At 43.3% G+C, this 26,408-nt stretch overlaps 1 protein-coding gene across 1 annotated transcript in view; it reads left to right on the top strand.

Moving 5' to 3' along the window:
- The window catches only part of igsf21a (immunoglobin superfamily, member 21a), a gene marked incomplete at both ends in the record, with an annotated part of 255,479 nt that overhangs the window by 168,129 nt on the left and 60,942 nt on the right, over positions 1–26,408 (top strand). The window lies entirely within an intron of this gene.

Below are 26,408 nucleotides of genomic sequence, written 5' to 3'. Positions count from 1 at the left end.
TATCGTACAGTGGTTAAAATGACCGTACAAATAGGATAATTATTGTGCATCTGGCAACCCTGGCGATTTTGTATAGGTCAATAGATTATGTATAGATTCAAGAAATGAAAAAAATGAAACAATGAAAAACAATGGAAAAAAAGGACATTCAAATTAAACTGCAACATCTGCCCTTTTTTCTAACTAATCCTTCACTCCCAACATGTGTGTCCAAAGGTCAACCAGAGTGTAACATGAGTTGGGATTTCGGGAATTCCACACCTTTCTCATCACTAGAAAGGTGCTGAACTTCTTACAGTGCACATCAAATCACAGCAGAGGTGATTACAATGTGGATTTCCTGCTCCCGAAATTTCTTTCACATTAATTTCAACTTTCTATAAATAATGGATGTGGCTGTTTGCTCGTGCTATTTGAAAAGATTTGAAACGCTGATACAGCAAAAAAGAATAAGAAAAAGTATTATCACCCCTTGTGTTTTCGACAGATTGATGTCTCGCGCCACACGAGCCGTTGTTTTACAAATCACATCTTTGTTGCGCGCTGCTGGATGTCCCTTTTTTATTTCGCATTTGACGACAGGGTGCGGAATATGAAAGCTTGCCGCACAGGTCCAGCTCCGGCTTAATAAAATTTGAGTTTAATGAAAAGTAGTTGCCGAGATATCTGCAGTCTCAACAGTGTATAGGTCAATATGTTATCATGATCTGTCATGATATGTCAGATTGTCCCCGAAATGGGGAATGGGGTGACCCGTCGCCATTAATGATTCCTTGTTTCTCATAATGAAGAACTCCGTTCTGCAGCCTCTGGCGTCGGTTCGTTCTGCCGCCACCGCCGCCACCACCGGTGACTTTGCCCAGGGAGTGTTTCCTCCCTTTCCTCTCTTGTTGGGTTAGGGTTAGGGATGATGTGACTGAACGACTGTGGAATAGGAATGGGCTCCAAACCTACTTAGAATTATACCATTTATCTATCTATCCATCTATCTATCTATCTATCTATCCATCTATCCATCTATCTATCCATCTATCCATCTATCTATCTATCTATCTGTTATGAACAAGGCGGATAGGACACAAACACAGCACACACCACAGAGTATAAAAGGTTTATTTACAAAAGGGGGGAACATAATGATGTAGGAATGGGATAAAGGGAGGGTGGGTCGTACGGGTGTCCGGGTGGGGAGGCGGTAAGCACAGGGCTCGGAGTGTGGACAGGCTGGTGGTGAGGCGTAGGCAGGCAGGCAGGCAGGCAGACAGGCTGGCACGTGGGAGGTTTTCTGCAGACGAGGGGAGGACAGGGTCAGACAAGTCAAGGAGCAACAGTCTTGACATGTGCAAAGAATACACTAGCATTCACGGAGAGCGGTCTAGAGAATACCACGCTAGGCGACGGTACGATCAGACCAGGTCTGGATGAGGAGCTGGGGTTCTAATGGAATGTGGCGATGAGTGTTACGAGGATCAGCTGTGCCAGCCAAACCTGGAACCAGTAGCCACGACCACGCTGCACCATCAGGCATAGACATGGACATACTACATACAAGAGGGAAAGGGAGAAAAGACACACAAGGAGCCCAGAGGACTGAAGGCCACGGCTGGGGCCGTGACTCTATCTATCTATCTATCTATCTATCTATCTATCTATCTATCTATCTATCGATCTACATATCTATCTATATGTTTTTCTGGTGGGTTTTCCCTTTCTAAACACTGAGGGGTGAATTCACAAAAGGATTATGGGCTTTTGTGGCCGCTAAACCGACGCAAATAACAGTAAATGCAAAGCGTCTTATTTCCTGCAACAGTGCAATGCACCGCTAACTGCGCTGCCATGCAAGTAGCGTCTCGGTGCGCCGGTGTTATTTGTGCGGAGACCCCAAACAGGATACGCGTAACGCGTAACGGGGACTTTGCGATCAGTCCAGCGGGTAGACATCCAACGGGGTGTTACAATGTGTCTCCCCGAAGTGAGGACGTGTAACGCGCGACAGGGATTTTGCTCGCTATTTGGATAATTGCGATCAGACTCCGCAAAACAAGGGCAGATTGCACTCAGTAGTAAAACATTCTGGGCTTGTTTGCGCTGGTATATCATTCATGCAATATCTTTTGTGAATCAGATGAGATCGGATTGATGTGCAGTTCATGGTGCTATTATGCGGCCGCAATAAATTCTTTGTGAGTTTCGTCCCTGAGAAGGTAAAAACAAGGCATTGTCTGTCATATTCATATTTTGATGCTTTGTTGCTTTCTAATATCACACTCATAAAGACGTATTGATGCAGGTATAGTACACAAAACCGCCTCACAATAACAACAGGGAACTGATTCTTTTCTGGACAGAAAGGGAAAGAGAAAGAGAAACAGCTAAAAAACAATACATGTTTTTTTATGTTTTTGGTCACCTGCAAAATCGGAAAACGTTGAATATATGCTGTTTTTCCTGACAAGGCATTATGTAACATAGCTATTATAGCAGGATGGGAACTGTTTCTGTCTGGATAGATAGGGACGGGTGTCTGCAGTGAAACAAAACATCTGGTTTTGTTTATTTTTATTTTTTTTTGCATTTCCAAACGTTGAGAAGGAAAAACAAAAATGCTCTGATAGAAATTGGTATCATCTGCAAATTGTAAAACTTAAGGCATTGCATTTTACATATTATATTGAGTATATATATCATATTTTCATGCATTTTGGTTCCATAAAAGCACTTCCTCAAGACATATTAATGCAGATGTAATGCTCAGAACCCGACTTATAATAATCGCGAGGACTGTTATAGGACTGTTATGGCCGGGTGTCGTTTGTGTCATCTGCAAATTGTAAAACTACAAATACCCTCTTTTTCTGACCAGGCATTATGTAACAATATCTACGTTTTCATGCATTTTTACTTTTCAAAATCACTTCCTAAAATATATGAAATACAGATTATATGCATATGTAAAACACATTGTTTGGCAGTGTCGCCGACCACGCCCCCCCTCGGATGGCTTAGGGACCTCCAGCACAGAGACACAGGAGACGGGGTTGTAGAAAATACACAAGTTTATTGCGGAGCGGGGGCTTGATAGAACAAGCCCCGCAGCAGAGGGACACACGTCATGAGAGGGCTCCTCTCCTGAGTGTGTGTGGGGATGGGGGTTTTACCTGCTGCTCGTTGAACCAACCAATGAGCAACAGTTACAACAATTAGCAACAATTACTTCGATCCAGGTCAGGTGTGGCTGCTCAAACCACACCAGCCCCACACCACACATTGCATACGTATTTAAAGCATGTTATATACATTTTTAAAACATATGTGTATGTGACAAATAAAAATCTTGAATCTTGAATCTTGAATCTATTAAACATACACATAATGCAGGTATAGTGTTGACTGCTTGAAGGAGGTCAGCAGTCCAATATTTCACTCTAATATTATTAAATATATTGAGGTCTATTAGCTATTATTATGATATTACAATTTGATTAATTTAATAATTTTAATAGACCATACAGCCCATAGGAGTGTATGGTCTATTATGGTGATGTGTTCTATTTATTGTATATTTCTATCTAGATATGTATCTGGTTGGTATCATTGTCTTACTATCTATTTTGAGTTTATTAACATTTGTTTGACTAGTAAACACTGCAGCCTCACAGCTGTGTATTCTCTCTATCGGGAATGAACCAGGGATCAGAAAGAAGAGACCACAGGCAAACAAAGCGCTAATTAATGAGCTCCACGTGCCGCTGCCACACCAATGCCCCATGGATGCCACGGAAAACGTAATTATTATCGCTGGAATGTATCCATGTATCTCAGCATCTCCAGGTCCAAAAAGCCTCAATTACTAAATTATAATTGAACTTGAAACTTGGACATGAAACATAATCAATAAATGAATGTGAAGTTGTGCCCACTGAAATATTCAAGCTTTTGAGTAATTAATGGGAAAAACACATGATGACAATGACTATAAATGCCATGGTGTGTGAAATTCAACATATATTCCATAATCAAAATAATAGCTGTTGAGCACAGTGAGGAGGGTATTCAGGGACACACTGTTAAGGATGAACAAAAAGCTTTGCGGTTTAATTCCGGGTGATGTTTAGCAAATTTCTCTGTGTAACTACAAACAGTTGATCAATGGGGATTAAATTATCCGTGTGTATGAGCTAATATGGCGACCGGACGCCGATGTCAACTGGAGAGGTGTAATTTTTATGTTCCATTAGTAATTTTTATGCAAAAATATGATGATTAAATTATTCCTTTGATGTCCAACTCCCTCCCTGTGCCGCATAGGATAGGCAGAGAGAGAGAGAGAGAGAGAGTGTGTGTGTGTGTGTGTGTGTGTGTGTGTGTGTGTGTGTGTGTGTGTGTGTGTGTGTGTGTGTGTGTGTGTGTGTGTGTGTGTGTGTGGGGTGTGTGCGTGTGCGTGTGCGTGTGTGTGTGTGTGTGTGTGTGTGTGAGGCTGTACCACAAATGTAAATATAGTAAATGTGCACACTCTCAAACACACATATAATGCAAACCATGACACTTATATTGCCAAAACATACCGGTAATTGTACATTCTCAAAACCAAATGACCATATTTAACACATATGCACACATACACAATGTGCAATCTCGCGGGGAGCGGGCAGGTGGGTCCCCTGCCGGCTGGGCTCGAATCATGGCGGCTTGCGCCTGGTGGTTTCTGGTGTGCTGCAATCTGGTGGGGAGCGCCTTTGGGTGCCTTCTGGTGCCCCCGGGTGGCCACTTGCTGTTGTGGGTGTGTGTTGGGGTGTGGGGGGGCGGTTGTCGGCCTTTGCTCCCGCTGCCCTGCTTCTCCCGCTGCTGGTGCCTTGGGTGCCAGGGATGGGGGCCTGCTGCTGTCAGCCAGGGGCTAAGATCTGGGTGGCTAACATCTGGGTGGCTAACATCTGGGTGCCCTGTGCTGAGCACAGTCGGCTACGTAGATGGGAACTCCGGCTCACGGCGGGGTAGGGCGGGCCCACTCTTGCACGGGTTACGGATGGGCATGGGGGTCCCGCCGGCTCACCTGCAGCGCGGGCGGGTCAGAGTCGGAGGCATAATCCCGACCTTATACACCAGGCAAGTACCAGACAAGTCATGTGCACTCACCAGTGGACACTTCTCACACATACACACACACATCGGCGGTCCTCATCACAGGCACGTGCACGCCACCGGCACCTACTTTGAACACACCCCAGTACCCCCCTGCATGCATTCATGTCCTTTCCTACCTCATTTACTGCCATAACTATGACAGGAGGAGGCCACGTTACCAATTGCTGTTCCAGTTTTCCTGGACCTAATTAACTCTGTTTTTTCACTGCATGTTGTCGTGCAATGTTTATGTTTTTCCATGTACATGTTGTTGTTTGGTTCTATGTTTATTTGACTCACCTGCGGTGATTCTCCCCCTCATGGAGTAGTGATTAGTTGTTTATAGACCCAAACATGATAAAATAGTTCACTAAAGAGGGGGATTGGTGGGGGCTCTGTACAACAAATAACTGTGCTCTTGCCTTTCTACAGGTCGTCCACCGGACAGAGTTATTGCAGCAGTTCTTGATAATTTAAGAATGAATAAAGAGTGGTGTTGCAGGTTCAGAACTTAAACTCCACTTGCAGACTAACTCTGTCCTAGATGCAATAGCACTAATACTCTTGTGTTGTATGGCCAGCATGCTGACAGCACAGGTTTAAAAAAAAAATTGTCTTTACGACCATGCACCAGGAAATAAAGCGGATTCTTACCTCAAAAAACAACCATTCGTGTTTTAGACAGGAGCTGAATGACTCGTGAAATGTTCTGTTCCTCTCAAAAAGCTGTGTTTCGTTGTGAATATACTGCCGCTTTAAGGTCTTTACCCGTAACACCTGTTACCGTTCAGTTTATAGGGCCGGAACAGAGCGTTGTAGAGACGTGAGGTAATTGCAAAGGAATGAAGACAATTTCAGCTTCTTGACTCTGCAAAGCCAAGTCTAGTGACCAATCAGAACCCAATGCAAATCTGCAGAAAATTCTGCATGAAAATTATAATATTAATAGGCTGCATGAGGCACCAGAGTTTTAAGGAGCAGAGGGTTAAGGAGTTATGTAAATCAAACCTCAGTTCATTACTAATACAGTACACTCGAATGCATAATGATGCGTATTTTTCATTATTTGTTCTCTTGAAAAACAGGCCTCCATCTCTTTTTTGTTTTTGTTTAATTGTTTTGTTTTTACCTGTCCTGTCAGCATGCTGGACATACAACACAGAGTATTTGTATGCCATTGCATTGAGAGAGTTAGTCTGCAAGTGGAGTTGAAGTTCTCAACCTGCAATTCAACTCTTTATTAATTCTTAAATCATCGAGAACTGCTGCAATAACTCTGTTCTGTGGACGACCTGTGGAATGGCAAGAGCAACATTTTTGGTTCTACAGAAGCACCACCAACCCCCATCTTTGCAGAACGATCTTACTATGTTTGGGTCTATAAACAACTATTCACTACTCTTAGAGGGGGAGAATCACCACGGGGGAAACAATTAAACATAGAACCAAACAACAGTTAATCAGGTCCAGGAAAACTGAACAACAACATGCCACGTGGCCTCTTCCTGTCATAGTTATGGCAGTAAATGAGGAAGGAAAGGAGAGGAATGCAACCAGGTGAGTGTTGGGGTGCGTTCAAAGCAGGTGTTGGTGGTGTGTGTGTGTGCGCGCGTGATGGGACCGCCTGTATGTGTGTGTGTGTGTGTGTGTGTGTGTGTGTGTGTGTGTGTGTGTGTAGGTGCCCAACGTTGAGTGTACAGGACTTATCCAAGTTGGTTTTGGTGTATAAGGTCGGTATAAGGTCAGTATTATGTCGTGGCACCTCCAAGCAGCGTATAGGGCTAGACCGACACCCCGCCCGAACCACCCGCCCGGCAGGCAAGCCGGCGTGACCTCCATGCCCACCAACGCCACGCACAAGGGCGTTGGGCCTGCCCGACCGCAGCAACAAGCGCCAAGCGCCCATCCACATAGCAGAGTGTGTTTAGCAAGGCGCACCCAGATGTAAACCCCCCATATCAGGCCTCCATCTCGATGAGACCACCTGACAAAATTAAGCTTTCACGCGGCCATTACCTCGTTCTTTCAATCTTCCTCCTCCTCCTTATCCTCTTCATCTTTTTCGATGGCTGCACTACATCCGCTACTGCTTAAGCACTTTAATACGACAAAATAACAAAATAACAATATTATAATATCAGATGGAAAGCAGGCAGAGGAACATGTATCTCCAAAACAGGGCCCGCTCTTTCTCATGTCACAAAGCCTTCTCTCCTATCGTTTGGTTGTTTTTTTGCCTTTCAGAGAAGCACTCCACTTATCGTCTCTTTCAGCATCAAACCCGTTATCACAGTCGCTTTGTCAGACAAGCGGACGTCCCAACAACACAGCTTTATCAATTCTTAACTGAAGCAATAAAAGTCGTATTGCTGTAACAAAGTGCGTCCCATGTCCAGGAGCAACAGCCAGAGATTTAATTGAGGATGCTCTGCAATCTGCTGAGTAAAAAAAAAAATATATATATATATATATATATATAGTAGAAAATGGGATTTGTTCAGGGTGAGCAATTTGAATGAAGAGAGCAAAATTGGGCCGACATGAAAAAGTATCCAAAGTAATTAATTGGTTACAACAGATATACAGTACTATATGCTGCACAATCCACGTTATAGATAAATTTTGCTTTGTGGTGACAGCTTATGTGTGTGTGTGTGTGTGTATTTGTTTTTTTTTCCACCACATAAATCAGCCTTTACATGACTGGCCATGTCTCTGCACAGAGGGAATTTCTTTGGAAAGTTTTCCAACCTTTCAACGTTTCCATTTACCCAGAACATTTACTGTGAAGACTTTTTTTTCAGTCGCCACATAAATTGAATGGGGAACCAGCGCCCTGGTGCAGAACTATTCATTTTCAATGTAAAATGTCACCATGAGGAAAGCATGAATGTCATTTCCATGCTAATAGAGGAATTTACATTTGTATTGGAAGAAGAAAATGCTCAGGTCCAGTGGGGGCAATGAAAGATCTTTCATGTGTGCGGTCCTTCATTCACCTATTCATTCACGTTTTTTGTCCAGTTTTTAATTCCTGTTAGGGAAGGTTAAATATTGTGACAAACTGCAGATCAGATTCAGATGATCATTTTGTTAACGAGGTGTTTGAGAACCGACAGATTTCCCTGCAAACAAGAGGGCGTTCAGCAAATAACGCATATAGTAGATGCATATCTCGTGCTTATTTGTCCAAATCATCTTATGGCACCGTCCCAGGTTGAGTGGTACAAAAGTCCACCCATGAACGTACTGTAAATAGATTTTGTCTTTGTGTACATAAGACTTGAGATTCCAATCATGGTTTTGCCATGGTATAATCGGTTCCAAAGCAGACAAACAAACAAAAAAGATAAGGTAAACAAAGACACGAACGCGCCAAGGAAAGTGCTTGGATCCACACGCTCGCCTGTCCTTTGAGAGCTGGAGTTCAATTTGCCGGATTGAGAGCTGCAGTCATAAAGTTTCTTCACTTTGGCAGCCGTGGAGTAATGATTATGATTGAAGAAGCCGAACTGTCGCGGCAGCAGACAAACTTGGTGCTCTGCTGGCGGAGGCCGGTCGAGGCAAGACGCGAGAACGATTCGTTTGTAACAAATGTTTTAGATGAGTCAGGAGTCGGGAGGACTCCACCGATAGAACCGTCGGCGTGCGAGTCGGTAACTGCAGCCAGACACAGGCTGAACTGAGACTCCACTCATGATTCGCGAACGAAAAAGAGCCTCAAGCGCCGAGTGGCGAGTGGCGCATGCACCTCCAGCCCCCTCCACCCGCGTCCCCGACAATGACAAGTTTGGCTCTGTTTTTTGGGATTGGGCCGTTCACGCGACAAGAGCGGAACGATTCTCGCGAGAATTCCATTCACAACTCGGAGCCGTACCGATTCCTCCGACTCTCGTGAACCGACAGAATAAATTGAAGGAGAGAGCCTGAAAATTTGACTAATCTTTTCACTGAGTCACTCAGAGTAAAGAGCCGAATCTCCAATAATCGCTGCTTCTGAACAGGCCGTGGCATTACAGTAATCCTGATCGCACAGTGTACATATTACCAGTGTCCTGCATCGGCGGCGGAGTGGAGGATCCGTCCTCCAGCTCCTCTGCAATCAGTCAGAAAAATATAGCCCTATTAAAAGTTTTAATGTGCTGTACGCTTTGATGAACACGGCTGAAGCAGCCAGGCACATCCTCAGCTTCCGTGCCCCCCCCATCCCTTTTTGAAAGTGGATTACTCATAACAAGGGTCCATCAATCAAAGGCAGCGCAGGGACATCATTCACATACAATGAACCTTTTTTAAACCTTTTAAGGATGTGAGAAATGACGCACTTCAAACATCAACGTCTACCCTATCTCATTCCTACAGAGCCACTTTACGCCGCCCACGCCTTTGTCTCCCTGTTGGGATTTTTTCTCCCGAGTAAATTTTATGAATACACATACAAATTACTTCCATTATGTATTCCGGCCGCATTGGAACTGCATAACAAAACATAGACCTACTGCATTGGTTTTAAAACCTGTAAAACATGAGTGGCACGGGGAGTAAAGCCACTCATTGTGACGGAGGTGTAAATGGACCACTGTTGAAGTAAAGCACCGCACACAACCAATCCATTGTCATCATCATGGAGGGCGGAGCGGTGTTTTGGATGGAAAGGCCAATGTGGGAAATGAAGTGAACAATCAGCGGCACTAAAAGACAAAATAAAAACCCTTCATTGATCTAACGGCATCCCCAGTGCATCACCTGTGTCTGTGCCCCTGGGGGGAGGAGCTTTCAGAGGATGTGAACCACATTATTTGCGATGGGAGAAGTTCAAGCCTCGAAACCCCCGATCTCTGTCACAGCGCAGGGTTCACACGCACGCTTATTAATATTATGGACGGATTTGGACGTTGAGAACTTTTGGGAACTGACATACGTGAAATTTAAATGGCAATGTATTCATGGTGGCAGACGGATCACAGAGGTTTCATTTTGCCTCCCAGTATTGCAGTACCCCCTACTGACACCAGGGGCTCGTCTTTGTCCCTGTCTTTCTCAAACTTTTAGTACCCGCTCCTGACACCAGGGGCTAGTCTTTATCAACCTTGCAGTGCCCCTTACGGACACCAGGGGCTCGTCTTCATCCTCGTCGGAATCAATAAGTGAAGAAAAATACAAATACATGATAAATAGATAAATAAAAAATGCATATAGGTATCATCGGCATAGAGTGAGATCAAGATCGGGAAGTTGCTCAAACTGCAGAAGACTGAAAATCTTGATCCACACAGCACGTTTCTAATGTTGCTCAGAGGGGTGGGTGATCGCTTGGCATGTGCAGAGCCTGTAGTTCTTGTACACTTTTTTGTCAGTCTCTAAAGGAATTAGAGTTTGTTTTTCTTTTGTATTTTCCTAACAGTTTGGTACAACCGAGAGCAGTAGGAACCACTTGCACATGGCCAGATGGAGTTTGCTTGAGAGCAAGCCAGCGTTGATGCTGGCAAAGCTCAAAACAAGCCCACGCCAAAACAAAGGAGGAAAAGTGGGGCTACAATGTTGAGCTGTGTGACATATTTAGATATCTCATCTCGGAGTCGTTCCCCTTTTTCCAAAACCCTCAAAAAACCCTTTGCAGCTAAAATAACTCCAACCAAACCGTTATATGGTACTCCTTAAAAAAGCGACGTTTAGGGTTGTTTTTGTGTGTGTGTGTGTGTGTGTGTGTGTGTGTGTGTGAAACGATATGAAGGAACGACGCTAAAGTCAGCTTGTGAGGATGTTCATTTTGACAAAGGAAATGCAGAACTTATCCTTGTGCAAATGATTATATTTGGCCTGTTTCCAAACTTTTTTCATTTATTTGATAAGCTAGAAGGCCAAAATAAATAGGTTGGAGATAATTGGAAAAAATAGGTGAAAAGGCGGCGACACATCCTTATTTTGTCTGGCCTTCTGTAGGTGTGAAAACATCAATGATATCCCGTAGGGATTTGCAAAAAAACGGAATAATTGTGTATTTTTTTTCATATCTAAATGTGGTGAAAATGTATTAATGTGCCTGAAAGCTTTCTGAGTGTGTGGCAGCAACTACTTCCCATTTAATTTGCAAATATGCTGATAAACACACACACGGCCTCATGCGATTGCAATACATTCTAATCGATTTTATAATAAGGATGCCAAGAATCCATATTATAAGTGGAAATTACATGAATCATGCAAATGATAATTACGTCGCTATTATTGAGTTGGAAAATGATATTCTGAGATCATGTGAAGGGAATACAGTACATAACAGATATTGGGGTAACCCTTGAAATCTCTCGTCATTAATTGCACAGTGATTCATTTTATACAATAATAAAACAATGTATAATCAAAGAGTGAACTAGACCAATAACTTTGATAACATCATGTCAAGACACAGCTGCTGGTCAGTGTCGACAAACATTACCCTACAAACACTTAATGAGAATGCAATAAATTTGTAATCAGTAAAATGATCTGCTCTTAGTGGTGTATCGCTGGGTTTATTACCAGAAAATTGCTTAATACTTAATTTCCCCGTACGTTGTATGTTACAGACACATTATTGTGTTCAGGGGCTCCTGACATTTGCAACATTTGCATCTTCCGACTTCTGTCTTTGCTTATCCTTCTTATGCGAGGGTTTATATTAATCACACACACACACGCATGCACACACACACGCACATGCACACACACACACACACACACACACACACACACACACACACACACACACACACGCGCATGCATGCATGCACGCACGCACACAGCTCCACCGCTGAGCTTTCCAAAGGACTGTGAAAAGAACCCTTAAGACACCCTGACAAGCCTCTCATCCTCGGGGTTTGCCGTTCTTTAAAACTTTATTTATTTTATTTTAAGATGACAAGAGCTGTGTACTACAGGGCGACTGAGGCGGGATTTGCATGTTCTGAATTAATGTTTCATGCTCCTCATGCACTTCTTTTTTATTTGGTGGTGGGGTGGGGGTGGGGGTGGGGGGGGGGGGGGTCCCATTTGTAGCTTGGGAAACTTACAGGCCTTTTTTTTTTTTTTTTTTTGCGGTTTTGGGAGTTACTTCCTGATCCCGGAGCCACATGTAACTGCTGTTGGCACCGAGCCTGAGCCATCTCCCTCATTCCACATTATCTCTCCACAACTTCTTAGCATCCCTAGCGCTGCAGCAGCACGGAAATATGGAGGAAATATGGAAGAAATATCGAAGAAATATGGAAGTCCGCTCAGAGTTGTAGACGCCTCAACACAGGAGATGGAGACATGGCCGCCATGCAGAGCGCAATACTTCTTAACGCTGTCGCGAAGCGTTATTCATGTAGTACGCTGATTTAAGATGTTGGGCAATTATGGTATTCAGAGGGGAAAACAAAAGGCAGGGGCGTGGGAATCTATAGAGGAGATGTTTCCGTTCAATTTCTCACTTCACCTTCGATACTGCTCCCTACTTCCTTTCTGAGATCGAAGGTGTTTATGTTTTCATTTAAATGATGCGTAGCCTGCGGAGCTAGTTCTGTCAGACAACTTGACTGCTCCTTCCACACACTTATTTGGCCAGCTTATTGAAGCTTTATGACCAATGGAAACACAAATGATGTAATATACAATATGTTTTTTCTCTAATAATGAAACCAATGAGTAAGAAATACAATGCTTTTATTTTAAAATTAAAAAAAATAATAGTCCGAAAAATGTTATGTCAGATAAAAATAAAATGTCCAAAGAATCACTTTGCAAATAATTCAAATTTGCCATTGTTCCATTGCTATATCTTATTTCCTCGTATTCATGCGTTTTTTTTAGAATCCCATCCCAATTTCCACTGGCATCAATAGCTAAAAGGTTTCTATAAAACATAAATAGTCATTGCTGCTCAATCCACCAATAACAGGCAAACAGTGAATAGCACATAATGGTGATGGCCCACATTAAAAGCGAATAAAAAAAAAATATATATCTTCAGAAAATGGACCTGAGTGGGACGACGCAGCGTCTGGATGGAGTGGCTTGTAGGACAGTAAACACCACTTTCACAGTGCGGAGTCTTTGAAGTGAGGACGGAAAGCCTGGAACCTTCTTTCCTGGCTTCATCAATCATGCATCATGGAGAAAAGAAAGGGATTTTGGATCGCGTGTGTCAACACATTGACACACACTGGATAAACCCACACACACACACACACACACACACACACAAACACACACACACACACAGAGATACATATATACAAACACACTTAAAAATACACACAGAAACACACACATGCGAACAAACACACAGAAACACACACATACATACCCACACACACACATTCACACACAGACACAGAAATACACCCTTTAAATACCCACACAAACAGTACAGACAGTACATGCGCACTCAGATACACACACAGAGACAAACGCATATAAATTACACGCACACATGTAAATTACACACATACACACACACACACACGCACACACACACATACACACACAGAAACATATACACACACAAACAGATACATACCCACAAACACACTGACACACACACACAGACACTTACATACACAGAGACACATACATACATATATAGACATATATGGATAGACATAGATACAAACGACACATACACACACATCAACACAAAAGTATACATTCACACACACACACACACACAAACAAATACATACTTAAACACACAGATGCCTTCACACAAACACACATTCACAAACAGACACACACAGAAATACACCCTTACATACACAGACACACGTAAATTATGTGCACACAAACACACACACACACACTCACTCTCAGGGAGGGTTCGGAGGTAAAGAGGCCAAAGTGGAACAGATTGCCAGACCCAACCACCACCCCACCCCACCACCACCCCCCAAAAATAATGGGGTTTGGGGGATGAGGTGTTATTAATGCCGAGCTGCGAACAGGGTACAGCCCATCTGCCACTGTCTGCTGTTTGGGAGGAGCGGTTGGGAGGGGATGACGGAGGAAGGTGAGGGTGGTGTCGGCGGCGGGCGGGGGGGGGGTGACATCCCTTTTGTGCTGCCTCGACTGAGCCTTCAAACTGCGTTGGCAGAAATCCGCTCCTCCTCCTCCTCCTCCTCCTCTTCCTCCTCCTCTTCCTCCGTCGTCCCCCTTGTCCTCATTATATCAACAAAGTTGTTGCGAGTCCAAGCCCGGGTTCTCCCCCGGGGGGTGGAGGGAGGGAGAACTGTAGGCCACAGCCATACGCAGCTGTGACATATCTCATTTCCTATCGCAGAGGAACAGAGAGAGAGAGAGAGAGAGGGGGGGGTGGGTGGGGGTGGGCAGCATGGCATCGCAGTTCCAGGGCTAAACTCCTTGGATGTGAACCCTGACGTGGAGCTTCCTCCAGAAATAAGAACTTTATGAACCCGCGACAAGTGGAGCCGGGAAACCGCTGTGGTTTCGGTCGTGGAAATTGGTCCCCGTGTAGGGTGGTGTGCACCTTTGGTTTGGCCATCACTGGAGGTGGCTCTCTCATTGCTCAGCGGTGCATAATTGAAACTGTGTGTTTTATGAGACATTATTTTCTCACCACACACACGCACACGCACACGCTCACGCACGTACTCGAGGAGGCGACATGGTACAAGGGCTCGCTTTATTTTCCACAACATTGCTATGATTAATGGGCCTTGGAAGTGGGGAACTTGTTTAATGTGACACCAGCTTTTGTCTCTGCGTGTCACCCTCTTCCTCTTCCTGACAGCCACCACCGGAGCCACCAGAGCCTGCTCGCCCCGCGTCCCCCGGTCCCCGCAGCCGCCCCCCCCCCCCCCCCACCTCCCCTTCCCGGGGGCCGCCGCTTGGCCGGGGCGGGGCGACGCGATGCGAGCTGACAGCGCAGTAATAACCCATGCAAATGAACAGGGTCGGCTGTAAATGCAAATGCTGAAAGCACAATGGAAAAGTGATTAAAAAGCATTTCAGCGTCTTTTATCGGGTGGTGCTGCTCGGGCTGCTGGGGAGGGAAGATTTCAAAGGGAGCAGACTTAGGTCTGGGGAACTCTTGCCAGCACTTATTTTGATGTGTCGTTTTTTTTTTTCCCCCCACGGAGAGGACTTAGCTTTGGTTGTTTTTTTTTTTTTTTTAAGGCATTCACATCCATAGCCCGTCCAACTGTGAGACTTCTCAAAGTCTTAGATGAAAGCCGACTGGCAGGATCCGCTATCTCACTTAGGCTAAACCGTTCTGGAGAACATATAAGTCCCGTCTCCTCCCAGTGAGTAACCTCCGCTTCATGAACATCTATATGTGACTCCCTATGAGGCTTGGAATTCAACGCGCAGCCATGAAGAAGTGCTCAGGCACCTCGGGTAGACAATGCCAAGAGCTGGCACTGTAAAAAACGGTTATTATGCCTTGGATGCCAAACTCATAATTACAAGCATACATTACAGTCAAAATAAATTGAGTGACTTATAAATTAAAAATATAAACGCACTGTGCAGACTCAAACCATGGCACATTCAAATTGAACAGCCACTTAAATTGCTATTTTGAATTTTACAGCATTTTTGAGTCTTACAAAGCATATCTGCTTTCACACTTTTGCCTTGCACACGTTCGTGTTTTATTTGGGTTTGGCCTTGTTGTATTTCAGTGTAGTTACTGTGTATTCTATTGTTAAGGAAGTGACAGGGGAGGTAACTTGATTGAAACAGAAGGTTGCTTCAAATATATATATTGTGATTTCTGGCGATTGTTGTTGACAATTCATTGTGTATACTTTGGCTTCCTACATCTACGTATACTTTGGCTCCCTACATCTACGTATACTTTGGTTTCCTACATCTACGTATACTTTGGCTTCCTACATCTACGTATACTTTGGCTCCCTACATCTACGTATACTTTGGCTCCCTACATCTACGTATACTTTGGCTTCCTACATCTACGTATACTTTGGCTCCCTACATCTACATATACTTTGGCTTCCTACATCTACATATACGTAGGCTTCCTACTTCTACATGGACTACGGCTTCCCACATGTACTATTGGCTTCCTACATCAATCTTGAACATTCTCCTTGATTGATGTGTTCAAATATCTTACTATCGGTGGAGAAGGCCCTCTTACCAACATTCAAGGAATTCAAGGAGCCCAGCTAACAGGTCACAACTTCAACACAACCGTGCAGGAAGTACTCAAAAATAATTTATTATGTGGCCGACATCCACCTGGGCTGGCTAGCGGCTCAAGTGCCAGACCCGTCTCGTCGTGCAGAAAAGCTAATATGCAGTAAATAAAGAAAATGTGGCAATTGAAGGCAATCCCGGGCAGCTTTAATTTGGAAACCTTGGCCAAATGATTGCCCTAATGTGCCTTTTGTAATAGCTGTTCAAATTGGCTACAAGTTTAATCGTCGGCCAATAAGTACGAGTTGATGCATTGGTGTGATATCTCTCGCTGAGGTTTCATTCATTTCAAAACTTCACCAGCGACATCTACTGTCACATCGCTATTGGACACAGAAAATGTTTGTTCAGTTAAATGTGGTGGGCAAGTGGATTGTCAGTTTAACGTTTTAATTTGTGAAGCAGTTGTTAAAGGACACGTTTACTCAACAAGTCTTGAGCTGAGCCTTGTAATTGCATGTCTTTATTGATGGAAATGTCTCTAACCCAGTATCTGCTCATCACTGGGCTGTCCACTCAGATTCCCTTTGGGCCATCAATATTCCTAATCATTGTTTGCCTTGTTTAATTATTTGTGACAACTGATAGCATGCTCCCACAAGGCACTTTCAACTAAAGACAAAAACAGGAAAAGGTATTTTAGAATCAAGAAAATTGGAGCCCTTGGACCCCCACTAACTTAGACAAATGAGGCCCATGGCCTGACTCTACCTCCAAATCATCCGGTGAATTAAGGACGCGTCATGCTCTGCTCTGAAATTTTGACCATTGGTGTCACAGGGATCCATTGTTATGGACATGGATTGTCTTGTCACTCGGAGGGATTATTTGTCAAGAAAAACCCTCAGATGCTTTTATCTGATCACAATGAGGAGCCAGATGCCGCTCCCCCGCAAAATCATTTAGCTGTTTGAAACCATTCAAAATTCACACTGATTACTCTGGGACCCTTGGGCGCACGATCAAAAAAAGTACAGCTTCATCAAATACTTATCGCTGAATTACTTTCAGTGAAAGGAAGCCAAGGATGACCTTGGCGCCCTTCCTTTGAGAACTTTGCTCACAACACCTCTCCCACCCCCTTGTAAAAAAAAAATATATATATATACGTATATATATATATATATATATAAATATATATATACATTTTTTTTATTATCATTTTTTTAATAGCCCCGGAGGCTGTGGAGCTGAGGCTGGAGCTCTGCATATTCCAGGGGATATTTGGGATCGTCTTGTGGGCCCATTAAGTACCTTCATTATCAGACCTGGGAGCACTGTCTCCAAGCAACACTAAATGAGCTGCTGTTCTGCGTAGCTCCTCAATCTTACTTGTGTTTTGCTTTTCCTTCTTTTTCCCTCCATTTTTTTTCATGTGTGCGTCATGGAGGGTTAAAGTGGAAAGCTGGAAATGGACAAAACAGGAAAATCAATTGGTACTTCCTCTCATAACCACCGCACCCCGGTGCTGTTCCCAGTGTTGACCATTGAATTTAAAAAGGGACTTAGAATAGTTGAATGCTGCATTTCTACTGCGTCTACACAGAGCTTTAACTGCTGGTAGATTAAATAAAACGTTGGAGGTAAGTGGGAGGAAGCTACAAGGTTTACGTTTGTTGTCTCCAATCTGAGTAAAGTTTGTGCCTTATTCACACCGACATTGCTTTAATTTTGTTTGTGACTTTTTATTGTTTATAATGCTTCATTGAGTAAAAATATATTATATTGTTATAATTGTATTTTATAATTATTTAATTTGATAATATTAAATATTATAATTAAAGATTATAATTAATATATTAAAATAATATATTCCAATAATAATAAAATACATATTTTTAAATAATGTTATATTCATTGTTATAATAATTACAATATGTGTTATAATATTCATTATTACAGATTATAATAATATATTAAATAATATATAACAATAATAATATTAAATATATTTTTAGATACTATTATGTACATTGTTATAATAATTATAATAACTGTTTTTGAAGTGTAAAGTGTAATTATAATATTTATAATTTCAGCATTACATTTGCCTATTTTAGCTGCCATTTTTTATCCTTTTCCGACATTTTCTTTACAGAAAGATTGAAGTATGAGTGAGGCAACAACTCAGTGCTTTTGAGTATTTAAAATCTGCCAACAGCATGAGATATTGACACCCGCCCCCCTCTCTCTTCTTTTTTCTAAAAGTTTGGTTGCTTTGTATTTTTTTCTTCTTTCCGTCTCTAAGAATCTCTCAGTTGCGATACATATTGTCTGGCAAACTGCACCGCAGTCTTTTATCAGTTGCAGTTTGCTCTTCATGTTCAGATCTCCTACTCAGCAACAACACGCGAGGCACTAACCTCCTCAAGAGAAAGAAAATCCCCCCTCATTGGTATGCGTTGCGTGCACGGGGCTTGCACAGGGAGCGGCAGGCAAGCCCATCTCAAAACACCAAACGGTTAACGGAGAAGAAATACAAAACCCGCAGCTCTGAAGCAAGGTGGGGGAAATTGCGAAAAACAACCTTTAAGACCTGGTGGTGAAGAGATAGTTCCAATTAAATGAGCGATGAAGGGCTTAACCTGGCTCTAAATCCTTTTCAGAGGGAACCATGTGATTGCAGATTGTTGTCTATGCACGACGCCTCCTGGTTTTAATCATGACAAACAACTCAAAATGCAATCGCAAGATGACCCAACAAAGGAATTACTATTATGATTATGATTATGATAATTATTAGGGGTTCATCGCCTAGGGATGGAGCCCTGTTGATATTGTTCAAATTTTTATTATTATTATTCTCTTTGGCACTTTTTGGGCTAAAAGTGACACAGGACACTTTCTCTGGAGCTACGGACACGTTTGAGGTGTCTTTCGAACCGGAACGTGGCAGACATCTTATGGTTTAAGTTTCATCAAAGATCCACATTTGGAGCAGGAATTAGTGGAAAAACTGTCTTAATTTGACCGGAAGCAGCCAAACGCTCGTGCATCACTGGTCGGGAGGTGGAGAGAGATGAGTTTGTTGAGTAAGATGCTGTGTGTGTGTGTGTGTGTGTGTGTGTGTGTGTGTGTGTGTGTGTGTGTGTGTGTGTGTGTGTGTGTGTGTGTGTGTGTGTGTGTGTGTGTGTGTGTGTGTATGTGTGTGTGTATGTTGCCGTACCTGCTTGACATCAGTGGGTCTTTTCGTTTCATATGTTATTATTTACCCCTTTTTGTGAATATAAATGCATTCTGTTCGCATCTTACACGGTGTCACGTCACTCCTCATTTTGCGGCATTCGAGCAAGTCATAGTAAGTCAGTTTTATTTTAGTCCAAAATGTTAAAAAAGTTGATGTTAAAATGTTAATTTTAACATCAATTTTTCAATTTAACATTTAACAATTTAACATTTAACAATTTTATGTTTAATGTTAAAAAGTTGTTTAGCCCGTTTGAATGGAACCATGTTGTTGGGAACATCCACACGGAGTGATTTCCTTCCACGGAGACACAGTGAGGCAGGACTCTGTGGACTACAGGTAGTAGACAGCCACCTTGTAGTTTTTAGGATAATGTCCTAACACACAAGTGTATCGTCTTGCTTTGGTAATTCAGTGTGGCACCAAGGCTCGGAAAACCTGGATCACCGCGTCATTACATGAGTCGATGCTGCGGAAACTCTGAAAATTGTAACTTGTTTGGGTAGTAATGCTGATGTAAAGACAAGCAACAGCATGAATTGATGCTATGGGAACTCGGAAATTTTTTATTAGTGTCGATAATGGACCCTGTGTATTGGTTTCCTGCACCTATATATATATATATATATATATATATATATATATATATATATATATATATAATTATTCTTATTAATATTATTATTATTATTATTATTATTATTATTATTATTATTGTTATTTTTTAGGCCATGACCCCGAGACGCTTTGGGGTTTTTGCCCAGAGCCCACTGGGGTTCAGGGTTATGGTTACAGGGTCTTATTCCATTCATTATTATTACAAAATAATGGTTCAATTTCATTTTCATCGAAATTAGCTTTTGTGTTATATGGTCAAAATTGCAAGGGCTGTAAAAGTTAATCAGTTCCAGCCAGAATCGCAGCTCCAGCAGAACAAGTTTCGCTCTGAGAGTGAGGAATGTTCGTGATAAAGAACGATTTGACTTTTTTTGAGACTTGGTCCTTGACGAGTCACTCAGCAAAAAACTCTTTGTTCATTTAGTTCAGTCGGTGTAACGCGCGGTGAGCGAGGGAGGACTTCCTGAACCATAGACGAGAGGAGGAAGAGTCACTTCGGCTCTGCGTCATGAATTGAATTCCCCCAAGAATCATTCAATTCTGTCAAAAAACCATTTAGGTCGAATGAAAAGTGTAAATCACTCACATTCAACTTTAATTATGTCAAACGGTCCTGGCCTTCATAGCCATGGACTGCCATGGATTTAGTCCGAAGTATTTATTCTAAATTTGTGACTCGAAGATTCACTCCTTAGTTGGAGTGACAATGAGTCCTGACTCATTTAAAAGATTTATTTGCGGACAAACGAAGCATTCTTGAGTCTTGCATTACTACCAGTAGGCCATAATAATAATAATAAGCACAGTTCTACATGTTCCTGATGTTTTTGCCAGTTGCCAGGTTATCGGTGTGGTGTCATGGGATTATCCCATTATAAGGAATTGTTCCGTGGCAGAAGAAAGGCTGGGAAACACTGGTCCAAACAAACATCAGATAGCGAGCGGCAAACTGCAAATTCCACGGCAGTGCCCCAGTGAACACACAACGTCTATGCTTGACGGTGTTGTAAAACGGATCGTAATTCTTAACAGCACTGCAGCGGGAGGCGTCCACACACGTTTTGGATGGAGGGCAGGGTAGCGAGGGTCTAACCCGTGCAAAGTCAAATGCTTTCTTTGGATGTTTTTTTTTTTGTTGTTGTTTTTTTTATGAATCCAAAGAACAATCATCACCCTCCCACCGTCCCAGTGCCTCTGGATTGCCTCTCGCTCTCTCTCTCTCTCTCTCTCTCTCCCGCGACATTCACCTGTAATAACCGGGGAGGTGCAGCGGGGATAGCTGCGAGGGCGCTCGATATATTTTGCTGATTTTTCGCCGGGACGACGGACACAACCCTACATGACACTGTTTTAGTGAATACTGTCGCGCATTTTTGCCCAAATTGTCTCTGGGGTAAAATAGGAAAGCTGGAATTTTTATTTTCCCTTTGTGCGGAATATTTATAGACCATTTGCGCCGCGCGACGCTCCATAAGGACGACGTTCCGCTCAGGCTCGGGATAACGTCTGAATCCTCCGATGCAGTGTGTCGTATAAGATTTTAATAACAGCGGTAATGCTTTTTTACAGGAAAAGCGAAGATGTTGCTGCCAGTGACAGTTGAACATCTCTAATGTCTGTAAAAACCTTTGTTGAGGAAGAACCAAATGGGAGAGAAATGGGGAGTTGATGAGGAAGTGGTTGTTAAGACATCGTAGCCCCCACTGTAAACACTTCTCTTCATTTATGACCGTTTATTCGCATCCTGTATATAATTTTGTTGACTTTCACTTTTCTTTACCTCGTTTATAACACTTGTTCTGTAATTAAGAGTTAAATTCCTTACATGTGTAAGACTACCTTGGCCAAATTGGCCTGGTTGGGATTCTTTGCGTTCTTGTTGCCATGGCACACTACTGTGCTGTGTTCACTTGCCAGGCGCCCTGTGAAAATGCTCCGTCATCTAATTCATCGGTTCCGGCCACGACGGCAGCTCTGCGTTCATCAGAACAAGTTTCGCTCTCAAAGTGAGAGCGATACGTAGCGATGAAAGGTTTATACCCTTTTTCGAGATTCGGTTCTTGAAGACTCGTTGCATTTTCTGACTCTCTGACTTAGTTTGTTTTGTTGGGTTGGTGTAGCGCATGGTGAACGAGGGAGGACTTCCTGAACAATGAACCATAGTTAAGAGATTCACTCCGGTGCCCAGTCATTTAAAATAGTTATTGACTTGCTTCATTAAGTATTACTAGGCCAATTCAATAAGCACAGTTCTACATGTCTCTGATGTTTTTAGTAGTTAGTGGATTATTTTATTGTAAATCAAAATGACTTACGGCTGACACACGTCACTTCCGGCTGTCACATCGGTGCGTTACTTGGTTGAATCGTTCCCAATTTTACCTGATAACTTTACCTGTTTTTGGATTACGGATTTTGGATTGTTCGCACTGTGATATCCTAACTATTTCTTGGCTTTTCACCCCAGCTTGAACTGTTTTTTCGGATTTTGGAGCGTGGACCTTGGCTTGACTAGTGCTGGGCTAGCGCTAGTTAGCCTGTAGCTTAGCAGATTGCTAACTGTGCCGGCGTCAATGCCTACCTCCTCAGACTGTGTGAACTGTTTGCGCCTGGTCGACAGACTCAGCGCTCGAGAGAAGTCGGTCTTTGAGGACATCCACAGCCACAGGATGAACGGTTTGTGCGTCTGACCTCCATCGCCAGCGCTCAGGCTAAGCACATCTACTGCTAATGTCCTCGGCTGTGATCGGACCGCATTTGACACCACTCTCCCTTGGTCCAGATCTATTCTCACTGTGGGTGAGTCGGGTCCATCCGATGCCCCGCCGGCTGGGATAGAGGAGCCATGACCCAAGTACCGGACCTGCTCCACCCCAGAGCCGTGGACCCTGGCGGCGAGTGGTGGCCGGCAATGCGTGCGCTCCTTGCGCCGCTCTATGCCAGAGACTCTCAGGCTGGAGAACATATTCCAAGCCCTTGAGCGCACAGTCGTTGTCAAGGATACTGACAACGATTGTCAGTATGGAGGGAACTCAGTCCACGTGGCATGGAGGGCACCTAGACGTTTTCTTCCGCCCCTAGCCTTGTCTCCGCTGCGACCAGCCGCATCTCCACCGCCACCATCCTCCTCCTCTTGTTCCATGCCTGGACGGTCCATCCAGCGGTCCGTCCATCGCCAACGGAGGCACGCTCCCCTCCAACGACGCCAGCCTTCTCTCCACCACACAGGACCTCAGCCTCGCTCCTCTGTTGGTGCGCACCCTGGGGCATCCTCCGAGGCGGCTGCGGAAGTCAGTCGTGCTGGCTGTGCAGGCACCAACGACCTTAAAACGCAACAATGCAGAGACCCTTAAAGAATATTCTGTGGCCTCAGAAACAGTGTTTTAAATACAAACAAGCAGTGCATTGTGTTTGGACCACTGCCCTCCCCCCATTTCGGCAACGTAAAGTTTAGCCGATTGCGGCAACGGCACATCTGGCTGAAGGGCTACTGCTGCAACAGAGGCATCACCGATGTCGACAACTTCACCACCTTCTACAACAGATTGGAACTTTTTAATAACGATCGCCTCCATCCGAACCATGAAGGATCGCGTCTTCTTTCCATAAACATTGGACTCACACTGCACCTCCTGCGATTCATTCACCACCTGACGATCAGTGAGTCCCACACACCCATTCACTATACAATCGCCTCCTCCATCCCCGACTCCAGCAGCCCACTCAGCTCTCGTGAATTTGTTGAGTTCTCATTTTGTTTTATGTCAAATTATGACAAAATTCAGATTTGTGGTGATTTTTTGTCTGCTGCCCCAGCCAGATTTTTATTACTGATATTTATGGATGTTCTTGACTCTTTTAACGTTACCTAAGCGGTACGAGAACCTACACATTCTAAGGGCCGCACCCTTGACTTAGTACTGTACAGCGGTCTCAGCCCTGAAAGCAATCAGGCAAAGGGTATCTGTGTGTCCGATCACAAAGCGGCTTTATTCGGTGTGGTCTTCTCCCAATTTTTTTTATCACTCACAACAATCCTGCCCGCCGCTGTGTTTTTAACTTGATGTCAGCGAGTAAGTTTTCCGAGCTTTTCAATGCTGCTGCCTTTCACCGACCTTTATCCAGATTTCAACACAGAGGAGCTTGTCTCCAATTTTAATGACACGTGTCTGACGGCCATGGACTCTGTCGCCCCGTACAAAGACAAAAAGTCAAATAAAACATGGCAGGCCTGGCTAAATGAATCCACCCAGGAACTATAGAGAGACTGTAGGAGAAAGGAATGGAAACAGAAAAAGAGCTTTGTAAACGTGTTTTATGAGATCTGAGAAGACGCTGTGCACAATAATCAAAGGGCAGTTAAAGAAGCAAGAGCAGCTTTCTTCTCTAACCTGATTGTTACAAACCATTCCAACCCCAGAATTTTATTGCAGGTAATAAACTCATCAGACGTCATCACCCCCCCGCCCCCGCCATTTTAATCAGGCATCACCAGAGATGTGTGAGGATTTTTTTAACTTTTTTGCGGAAAATAAGACAGGAAAGTGCACCCCCTGACCAAGTTATACATGCCAGAAGGGACATTGACAGTTATTTTAGCAATTTTGAAACTGTGTCACCATAACTTTTACATGAAACTCCATCCCACATGAACTCAACCATGTGCAGCCTTGACATTATCCCCACTGCATTTCTTAATGAGGTGATTGACACAATTGGACCCAGTATATTATCCATTATAAATAGCTCCCTGGAAAAAAGCATTTTTCCTTCTGCTTTTCAACATGCTGTTGTCCATCCTCTTTTAAAGAAACCTAAACTTGATCCCTCTGTTCTTAACAATTTTGTACTTCCATAGAGAAGGTGGTATCAACCCCGCTTTTGGCTAATTAATTAATAATTACATCTTTCGGAAATTCCAGTCTGGTTTTAGAGCTTTACATAGCACAGAAACTGCCCTCCTCAAAGTAACCAACAATATCCTTACCGCAGCCGGTAGGGGGGATAGTGCAATTCTAATTATTTTCGATCGAAGTGCAGCCTTTGACACTGTAGATCACGCTGTTTAAATTGAGCGCATTAACAACTGGGTTGGCATCCAGGACACTGCACTTGCCTTGTTTTATTCCTTTCTTTTAGAAAGAACCTTTGCGGTCTCCATAGGTAACGACACCTCCACTACAATTCAAATTTCCTGTGGTGTACAGCAAAAGTTCCATTTTAGGTTCAATTTTATTTTCAGTCTACAGCATGTGCCGCCTCTTGGCCAAATTATCCAAAGACACAATGTCTCTTCACAGAAAACACACAGATATACGTTCCTGTGAGCCCTGGTGACCCAAACGGCCTCGCTGCTGTTGTAGATCCTCTCAGTGATATCAACTGTCGGATGGCACATCATTTTCTTCAACTCAATAATTCAAAATCAGAAATCACACTGTTCCCTCCCCTAAATTCTACCAGTCAAATTGAGAGTGGCCTTGGCACTCTGTCCACAAATGTGAAGTCCGTTGCCAGAAACATGGGAGTACTGTTTGATTCTGACCTAAACTTTGAACAACAAATTAACATTTTTTTTCCTGTTCTGCTTCCTTCAACTGCTTCCTTTCAAGAATCAAACCAATACTATGACACAACGCCCTGGAAGTAGTCATCCACGCCCTCATTTTCTCACGACTAGACGTAAATCACTCCTTTCTGGCATCAACCAAAAGGCACCCTCTCACCTTCAACTAGTTTAAAACGCAGCAGCTGGGCTTCCTACAGGTTCCAATAGACGACATCACATCACACCAATCCTGGCTTCTCTCCGTTGGCTCCCTGTTCGGCTCAGAAACGATTTGAAGATTTTACTGATGACTTTTAAAGCACATCTGAGTCTGACTCCAAACTGCATAACAGATATGTTGACCCCATGCGAGCCAGTGCACAGCCTCAGATCCTCAGGCGGGCGGGGCTCTTCTGGCTGTTCCAAAGTCTAGACTTAAAACTAAAGGTGACCGTGCCTTTTCTGTCAGAGCCCCTCGGCTTTGGAACGACCTGCCTGAAGAGATTCGGCAATCTCCTCATAAGTCAATGATTTATTTTAAGTCACTTCTCAAAACCCATTTTAATATATCTGCTTTCATATGATGTCGCTCCCTTGCTTAATCTATTTCATTTTTTACTTATTAATTATTTTTTTTCCTTTTATTTCTATTTGTATTATCATATTGAATCTGCATTTTTTTTTGTCTCTTTATCCGCTTTTACAATTTAATTAATTAATTTAATTACT

The sequence above is a fragment of the Zeus faber genome, assembly GCF_960531495.2.
Source record: "Zeus faber genome assembly, chromosome: 5".
In the NCBI taxonomy this organism is placed as follows: domain Eukaryota; kingdom Metazoa; phylum Chordata; class Actinopteri; order Zeiformes; family Zeidae; genus Zeus; species Zeus faber.
The sequence above is the reverse complement of the archived record's forward strand: the minus strand, read 5'-3'. Positions and strand labels throughout refer to the sequence as shown.